Below are 10,108 nucleotides of genomic sequence, written 5' to 3' on the forward strand. Positions count from 1 at the left end.
GGCGAGTGCTTCAAGAATTTGGCCACCGACATATATTTGATGTCGAAGAATCCCACACAAACCAACCAATCCATAAACAAGTATAAATGAGATGTCAAGAGGCATACCAAGAGGAGAATATTTCATCTACAGATGGTGCAGTGAGAGACATTCCTCCAGATATGGATTTGTTGCACATGGATAATGAACCAGGTAGCCCTATTAGTACAGACCTCGTCGAGAGCATCCGTCGACAAAAACATATTGCTCAAGGTGATGAAGCAGACCGCGAAGATGAAGATGAAAATGAAGATGAAACCTACCTTGAGTACCATAGTCCAGAAGAAGGCAACACTTCAGGAGAAGACAGTGATGTTGATTGACCTTTGCATTTCTAGAGATTTGTGAACCATGAACTTTTATGTTATTGATTTTGTTGTATTTGAATTATGCTACTACATTTGTATCTGACTTGTGAGATTGTAAGACCTTATATGCAATGTTTCAGTTTTTAGTGGATACTTCATGTCTGATCCAAGTTACAGTGTCCAGATTTAATTCACATGATGTATATCTATATAGTCCAAGGTTTCTGTGTTTTCATGACACATGAAAATGTCATGGAATGCCCAGAATCTGTCCTAAAATGTATTTCTGGGTTTTTATGACCCCAAGGCCATGTCATGGAAAGTACAAAATCTGTCACAAAATGTAATTGGAAGTGACATACATGCTGCAAAAGTTTCAACCCACACACTTTTCACATCAAAGCAAAAGTGATCTTTATTTCCAACATACATCAGCATTGCACATACATAGGGCACACTACTGTCCACCACAACAGGTTAATACAACATGTTCTTCAACACTACCGCTTCAACACAAAGGCCCATACATCATCAGAATTGCCTACTTCAATACAGCTACAACCAAGCCAATGGCCAACACCACGAATATTGTTACATTCACACATCCACACACAAGACAAATGCAACTTCCCAAGACTTCCCTGTTCTTGCCAACCATTTCCTTCACCTCGTTCAGATTTTTCCCACCAGCTCGGGAACTTCTGTTGTCGAAGCAGCTGCAATGGTCGAGGAAGCTGGAAGTAGATAACCATGATCCTCAAGGTACACCACATATTCCTCCTCAAACCAATACCTGGAACATCTCCCCTGCATCCAAATGACAACCACAGACAATTTAACACCAATAGTGCAGGCACTGAATGCTACAAACACTACCATTCTCAGGGAAGCGCATTCAGGGAACCACTGAACTGACATTTCCATAGCCTTGCTGGGGGCACTTGAAAAACCTCTTTCCAATATTATACTGAGACTTTGTGGTAGTGGCAGCAAACACCCGCACATCCTTGCAAATCGGGCACATGATCAATGGTAACCCGGTCATATCATCAAGCGGCGCCTGCAGATCGACAGCAGTGGGCGGAGGCACTGTAGCAACAACAGCAAGGGGTCCAGGTTGCAGGGCAACCCGAGCTGCGCTTGACCGCCGAATCCGAGCGGTTGAGGAGGACGCCTCCGACATGACAACTGAAGAGGGAAGGTGAGCAACAGTGAAAGGCAACAGAGGGGGGACAGGGAGGGGGCACTGCCAAAATGGCACACTTAGGGTGATGAGGAGCTGCCACCACCGAGACGATGCTCAGCCTGCGAGCCACGGTCGGCCCGCCCGCCCGCAAGCCGCGCTCACCCCGCCCACCACGCTCCGTCGCCCGCCCACCACGCTCAGCCCGCCAGCCAGCCACGCGTGCCTCGCCGCCCAACCGACCTCCGCTTCGCCGCCAAACTGGGCCCCTCCGACACTCCGCCCGCCCGCAAGCTGCGCTCAGCCCGCCAAGCTCCGCCGCCCGCCGCGCTCCGTCAACCCTAGCTTCACGCCGAGATCCGCCACCATCCAGCCGCCGCGCTCCACCAGGCCGCCCGCCAACCCCTCCGCCTGTGCCCGGCCGCCACGCAACACCGGCCCACCCGCCGCCGGCAGCCACGCTCGGTCCAGTCTCTCGCCGGCAGCCGCGCTCCGCTCACCCAAACGCTGCCCGTCGCCTCTCGTGTGGGAGTGGGGGATTTTGGGGAACGATTCGAAATAGTCAAAGTCCTACTGGGAGTATATTCACGATTTTTATTTTTTTAGGACTATGGCTGAATAATGACGATGGGGACCGTCATGTCAAAATTAAAAAACAATGATTCTACAAAAAGGTCACAAAAAACCACTCCACGTCGTCACAAATACAATTCCATCGATCGGCTACTGCCGGCCGGTATTTTGTGACGACACACAGCATCCTTATGTGACATAATATAGAGTGTCGTCACAAATAGTTCAAGGTCTCATGAATTTATGACGCCACTATTTTTTTTGTCATATTATGTTACAATAAATGACGATATTTGTCCTCATCATGGGGACTTTTGTCATAAAAAATTAGAATTCTTGTAGTGATAGATCAGTTGGTGAGCTCTATCTAGAATGGATATTCTCATGCATAAACAGGGGTAAGATAATAACATGGTAGGAGGTAGTGTGACACACACACACAAACTACTCTCTTGGATAAATAAAAGAATAAAGATTGCTTTAGACTGGAAGCAAGGTAAAAGTCAGAGCTCGAGTCAGCTATTCTAGGCTAGCTATATCTACACTTTCTCATTGGTTAGCTCATCAGAGATTAAACTACACAACAGGGAGATCGCTATCGAAGTAACGGAAGGAGCCCGTACACCCCGGCGACTTTATGTACCTCCTACCCCCCATACCGAACGTGGAGGATTACTAAAAGGCTCGGACAGAGCTATCATCACCTGCCGGCTACCTCTACAAACCGTGGGTATAGTTGACATCCAACAACTCTTAGCTAATCTAGACACCATGACTACACTAGTAAGGGATACTCTAGTGTCCCGCGCGGAGCCCTGTTGGTATTTTGCAATGTCACGAATAAAATCCGTAAGCGCACGGATACCGCTGTAGCTTTCACCCAGGAGTATTCCAGGGTATCGTATCCACTTGGGAACGTGAGTACGCTATCTACATGTTTAGGTTCATCAAAGGACACACATGCCGGTGTGGAGAAGACAGAAGAGAGGACTTTCTATATCTAGAATCTATGTCTAGAAGAAGAGATCACGTCGCCGTTATACTTCGAGCTAAAGGTATCGACCGGCTTATACAAGCCGATAGCTCCAATATGTGCTCTATCTGATATCCGAACGTGGAGGATTACGAAAAGCCTCGAACAGGGCTGTCACCACCTGCCGGCTACCTCTACGAATCGTGGGACTATCAGACAACTGAGTGGTATAGTCCAGCCTAGACACCACGTCTACGCCTTTCCCTACTAACCTTAGCCCTGGCCAAGACTACCCTTTTCTATCCGGGGTCTTTAAGCTAAGATCAAATGCTACTCACTAGCATACACATCAACTAATATAAGGCAGAGATGATAACTTGCGATCTAAACTCTAATTCCAAATAAACAAACAAAGAAAGTCTCGAACACTTACAACCGAATAAGCATCCATCGAGGTACAAGCAGAGAAGAGTGCCGACAGACCCGGCACTTCCCCCGACTCCTCCTCACTCTCCTCCTCTTCTTCTATACCTCCTAGTCTACCTAAGCATCTAGGATGAAGGCCTCAAGCTCCAAGCGAGAAAGGTGAGTTGAGAGGGTGTGATGTGTGTGTGTGTGTGTGTGTTCCATTCCTTACCCCTCCCCTTGTATTTATAGGAGGGAGCTAGGGGTCTTGCGTCACCGAGCTGCAGCTACTACTCCTCAAACCGACGTTCTCCACCAATGAGGAAGCGCCACGTCGAAGCTTGAGGCGGTGAGGCCCAATGGGCCGTCGGCCGACCAAGGGATCGGCCGACCTGGCCCAGCTGCCAACTGCCTTCAGCCTTCGTCCAGTGGTTGACACGTGGGTCCCTCGGTATTTAGCACATGGTATTGCCCCTGGTAAGTCGGTTTACCTACTGCATGTGGGCCCATGGATCCTCGCGCTTGTGTCTGATTGGTCGAGAGGAGTTTGCCTTGGATTGTTGATTTGGCATTATGCATGGGTTGGTTCTCCTCCTCTTGTGTGGCTGCCATATGGGCCCTTTTGGCCCTTGGGCTCACCCATGAGTGATTGGGCATTTGTACCTTGGATCATTCTTGCTAGTTTTCTGTCTTTTTAGCCCAAATTCACCTGCACACATTCTCAAATCAGCATCTGTGGAATTCATCAAATAATCATCCTATTCTAACATTTATTCCTTCTGATGCTCGATTTTGCACGATAGTTGACGGTCAAAATGGGTCGTTAGTGACCGTCAACAAGATCCCCCACACTTAGCTCTTTGCTCGTCCTCGAGTAAAGCCAAGAACTGAGGCGGACCTGACTTCACATGATATGACACCTGCATACAAATTATTCTAAGCTTCACCCTTACCTGTGAATTTTGATGTGTCTACCATGAATTGTTTGGGAAGTTGAAGAGCGGAACGGTGTTAACTTCAGTCTCCTCCACTTTCCTGCCATATGTCTGGGGTTTTGGAAATATTTTTGTAGAGACCAACCATAGCTTTACTTCTCCATATGATCTCTCATGTCGCTCAGTGTGTATGTATCCTCTCCAAGGCATGGCTTCTTTTCACCCTACTTCTAAGGATAGCATATGTGGAGCTCATGGTAGGGAAAATGGAAGCATGCACTTGAGTCACATATATTGCAAAATCAAACAATGGATCCATGGAGATGACGAATCACACAAGCTGATCAAGATCGTGCACATATGTGGAAAGTGGATGGTGGAAATGGAATACTCCTTCTAGGGATCTCTCTCCCTTTTATTTGGATAACATGAGGGCATGGCTATATTAATATATATATATATATATATATATATATATATATATATTCTCTTTTTCTTTTCTTGGACCTTCATGTGTCCAAAAAAAAATTTCAACATTGGGACCTTCATGTACCCCTAGTTTTTTTTTTGGGTCATGCTTCTTGGGCATGCCATCTTTTCTCTTTTTTTTATATATAGCCCATGCCTCATTTGAAGAATACTAGAGAGGGAGATCTTTAAACATGGAGTTTATTTTGTGGGTAGTTGGAATGGCATAGCCAACTTCGAGTGTAGAAGTTTAGCTGGTGCAGTGCACATGATCTTGATCAAACAAGTATGAAAAGACATCTCACTAGGGTCACAAAGTTTGATGAAGCTCAATGTAACAACAAGGCACATATGTGTAAAGAATTGTGTCATGAAGATCAACATATGGCTTTGGTAGGACAAACACGTGGAGTTGTAAAGCTATGGAGGTTTTCCTCTTTGATTAAAATTTCCGAGACATAAAAGCAGAGAAAGCAAGGATTCTTCCATCAAACCATATCTCACTGGTCAACAACTTAACAATTATGGGTTCCCTAAGATATGATTCATAAGCTCAGGTTTACCAAAGAATAAAAGGTATGCAAGCCAATCATAGAGAAGCACAAGAACTAGAGGATACCTTGAGTTTAATTTTAATGATTAATCAAAGATTTCATTTAAACTCATTGGTTGAGGAGAGTATGAGAGGTAGAGTGCACAAACCGTCGCGATGAAGATGATCAGAGCTAGTACTAGTCAGCCAAACCTGAGGTTCCACTGCCCAATACGAGCTCTGATTTGTCTTGGCTTTTTGCATCCTGGTTCCTTCGGTGTTGTGCACGTGTTGTGGGAGATCTCGAGTGTATATGCATGAAAGGTCTGAGAGATCTCCCCCACACTTGTTCTTGTACCTGGTGCTTATTCAAAAACAAAAATATGGAAACAAACTAATAGCTCTACCAGTTTTAAGAACTAGGGAGCTCCTATAATTTATTTGAAACTAAAATTTAATCTCACCAAGATACTTACTCAAGCAAGGCTGAACTAAGATTGCATTAACATGAGTATGTTGTGCAACATTAATCCAAAACCTTGTCTTACCTTTCCATTTGAATTCAGCTCATCGACTCACCCAATTGGATTTGATTTTCCTACAGGGGTTAGTCCACATATGCAACCAATATCTATACAAGTATCAACTCCAGAACATCAATCAAACTTGATACAAAGTCTAGTTTGTCTAAACAGGACATTATAACCCAAACACCATGCTTGATTTAAAAGGCCTATGAATGTGTTTCATGACACACATTCAAACTAGAGCATACGAGGACAGATAAAGGGAGCACGAAGCATGCTTAAGCTTTATTCAAAGAGAGATAGGCATGAGCACATACCTGGTGATCCTCGGGCGACCTCCCGGTAGGGCTTTGTTTAATGTCAAAAGCAGGACATTGAGAGTACTTACCATGGCGTTTTGTTGATGGAGATAATATTGTCACCATGGCAACTCCTCTCATTTTTTTATTTTTTTCATCATTTTTTTAGAGCAAGATGCGAGGACATACACCAATTCCAAGACAAAATATGAATTGAGAAAAAGAACGTGCTTTGGGGTACTCACATACCTCCCCCACACTTGGAGTTTGCAAAACTACAAGTGTATGGAGTTCAAGTCTCCTTCAGTAGTTATTCCTCCATCAAGACATATCGAGGTGTTGTAGTCGGTGTAGCTCTCATGTTCGTAGTGTTGTTTATCCATCATTTTCTTGATCTTCCCCTAGAAAGGTTAGCGATCGATAATACCCGAAGGAAAAATACATCCTAGAACATGCCCTTGCTTTTTATTGAAAGGGAAATAAAGAAGTAAATAAATAAATGATAGTCCGGGCTATCTCACGGCAGTGCTTTGTTTCTGGTCATAAGCTCGACCATGATAACTCTTGTAGCCACCATTGGTGATGGGTCATTGTTTCACCATTGATTGTTGAAGCTAGCTACAAGGTTAGTGCCACGGTGCACCCACGAAATCTACAATGTTTACGATAAACATATACATCTATAACCAACCTTCTGAAGATTTTGCAGAAGAGGACCATAAGGTGGTTGTAGTCCTCGTGTGTGCATGGTGCACTAAGCATGCCTGACTCTGGAGTTGCATTGAATAAGCATGGTTTATGTGCTATATCCAGAGTGAAGTTCTCATGCTCATGTGAGAAATCCTATTCGTTGGACTCCAGAGTCGGCGCCTCACAAAATTCATTGGCCAATGATTTCTCCATCTCAATAGATTTATCGTGGAAGCTCGTAGTTGTATCTCGATAAAGACCGAGAACAACGTATTCAGGGCCAGCGGGAAGAGGCTCACACTCGATCGAGGGGGACGATGAACGTTCGTCTTCACAAAAGTGAAGGCTATCTTTCGAGTCGTACTCTTCAGAAGATTCTACATCTTCCAAGAGGACGGGGTCGGATGATACGAACGGAGATGTATGCACCATCTCCTCGAGCAAGTTCTGCTCAGGGAAATGCTTTGCCATGGAATTTTCTAAACAAGGGGCAGTAGTGGCAGAAGCATTTTCCCTTAGCATTTCATCTAGGCTCCCATGAGATGCTAAAAGTTTTTCTAGAGGGTAGCCTAGGAGAAGATCAAAATCGAGGATATCGTAGATGTAGAAATCCAAATGCACCTCGATTTTGTCTACTGTGATAGGTACATCCCTTGCAATCCCCTGACATTCAAAGAACAGTCCGGATGGACTTTTAAGGTATTTGCCGGTCGGGGTTAAAGGCTTGTTACCCACAAGAGTATCCAAAAGGTACTCGGGTATAATGTAAACCTTAGCAGCAGGGTCATGAAGAGCTTCTACGATATTTCCTTTCATCAAACAAGTGATGGTTGTAGAGGTTGGGCTAATCCGAATTGCTTCGGAAGCACGCTTTGCCTCCTTTGACTAATCAATTGCAGGTGTATGGCAGGAAATTATATCAAGGGTCTCATAAAGACACATCGATTTCATAGGCTCCTCATGCCTAAGATGATTCGAGGTGTTTTAGATGTTTCGTAAAGGTTCATCCTCGAATCTAACACAGAACTTTGGAGGTTGAATTTCTTCTTCCCCCAATGTTCCTGTGTTGGGCGTGAGTCCTATGGCTGAATCTACGGATGTAGAAGTTGAAGGACTGGATTCAACTGCTGGAAGCTCCTCTTGGCGTGACTCGTACTCTTGTTGGATGGGTTCATTGTGGTCGGTAGGGAAGGACGAATTTGCTAAGAGAAAATCTAAGATCTCTCTTCCTTCCGTTGGAATTATCTGAGCAAACGAACCTCTGGCGGTGATGTCAAGTTTGAGGGCAGATTCCATGTCTAGACCCGAGCAAAAGATGTTCAATGATATATCGTCGGGTAGAGACAAGTCTAGGCTAGACGCCAAGAGGCGTAAGAATCTAGCCCAAGCTGCACCTATGGACTCCTCCTCTAATTGCTCAAAATCGAGGATGTCGGCCGATAGGGAGTCTATGTGTTCGGTGAGGGAGAACGAGTAACAAAAGTCATCTTGAAGCTCCTCCCAATCACCGCTCATACTTCCTATCATGCGGGTGTACCATTGCTCCGCCCTCTCTGTGAGAGAGAAAAGAAATAACTTCCACCGCACGGCCTCCTGTGTCATGCCTGGGATTACCAAGCTTCAACACAGTCCCTCGAACACTCTCAAATGATCGCCGGGATCTTCACTAATTGTTCCAGAAAAGAGTCGAGTTCGAACCATGGCTTTGAAGGAAGGTTGGGGGTTCACCGCTTGTCGTAAGAAATGGATTCGATGAGGATGATGGCTTCCAGGACTCGCCCTTGGGGTTAGAGAGCCGTGAAAGGGATGGCTGCTCCATGGGTAGCAGGGGTAAAGGTAGAAGGAAAGAAAAAGAAAAAAGAAGATACGAGGACGACTGAGTCCGTAGATAATGTAGCTACCGTTCCCCAGCAACGGCGCCAGAAAGCTTGTTGGTATTTTGCAATGTCACGAATAAAATCCGCAAGCGTACGGATACCGCTGTAGCTTTCACCCAGGAGTATTCTAGGGTATCGTATCCACTAGGGAACGTGAGTACGCTATCTACAGGTTCAGGTTCATCCAAGGACACACATACCGGTGTGGAGAAGACAGAAGAGAGGACTTTCTATATCTAGAATCTATGTCTAGAAGAAGAGATCATGTCGCCATTATACTTCTAGCTAAAGGTATCGACCGGCTTATACAAGCCGGTAGCTCCAATATGTGCTCTATCTGATATCCGAACATGGAGTATTATGAAAAGGCTCGAACAGGGCTGTCACCACCTGCCAGCTACCTCTACAAACCGTGGGACTATCAGACAACTGAGTGGTATAGTCCAGCCTAGACACCACGTCTACGCCTTTCCTTAATAACCTTAGCCCTGGCCAAGACTATCCTTTTCTATCCGGGGTCTTAAGCTAAGATCAAATGCTACTCGCTAGCATACACATCAACTAATATAAGGCAGAGATAATAACTTGCGATCTAAACTCTAATTCTAAATAAACAAACAAAGAAAGTCTCGAACACTTACAACCGAATAAGCATCCGTCGAGGTACAAGCGGAGAAGAGTGCCGACAGACCCGGCACTTCCCTCGACTCCTCCTCACTCTCCTCCTCTTCTTCTACACCTCCTAGTCTACCTAAGCATCTAGGATGAAGGCCTCAAGCTCCAAGGGAGAAAGGTGAGTTGAGAGGGTGTGATGTGTGTGTGTGTGTGTGTGGGTTCCATTCCTTACCCCCTCCCCTTGTATTTATAGGAGGGAGCCAGGGGTCTTGCGTCGCCGAGCTGCAGCTACTACTCCTCAAATAGACGTTCTTCACCAATGAGGAAGCGCCACATCGAAGCTTGAGGCGGTGGGGCCCACTAGGCCATCGGCCGACCAAGGGGTCGGCCGACCTGGCCCAATTGCCAACCGCCTTCAGCCTTCGTCCAGTCGTTGACACGTGGGTCCCTTGGTCTTTAGCATGTGGTATTGCCTCTGGTAAGTCAGTTTAGCTGCTGCATGTGGGCCCATGGATCCTCGCGCTTGCGTCTAATTGGTCGAGAGGAGTTTGCCTCGAATTGTTGATGTGGCATTGCGCATGGGCTGGTTCTCCTCCTCTTGTGTGGCTACCATATGGGCCCTTTTGGCCCTTGGGCTCCCCCATGAGTGATTGGGCATTTGTACCTTGGATCATTCTTGCTAGT

At 45.8% G+C, this 10,108-nt stretch overlaps 1 pseudogene; it reads right to left on the minus strand.

The window, feature by feature from the left end:
- Window positions 1-888: 888 nt before the first annotated feature.
- On the minus strand, window positions 889-1,530 carry LOC120667823 (annotated as a pseudogene).
- Window positions 1,531-10,108: the final 8,578 nt, after the last annotated feature.

This window comes from Panicum virgatum, chromosome 3N (genome assembly GCF_016808335.1).
Source record: "Panicum virgatum strain AP13 chromosome 3N, P.virgatum_v5, whole genome shotgun sequence".
Classification (NCBI taxonomy): Eukaryota; Viridiplantae; Streptophyta; class Magnoliopsida; order Poales; family Poaceae; genus Panicum; species Panicum virgatum.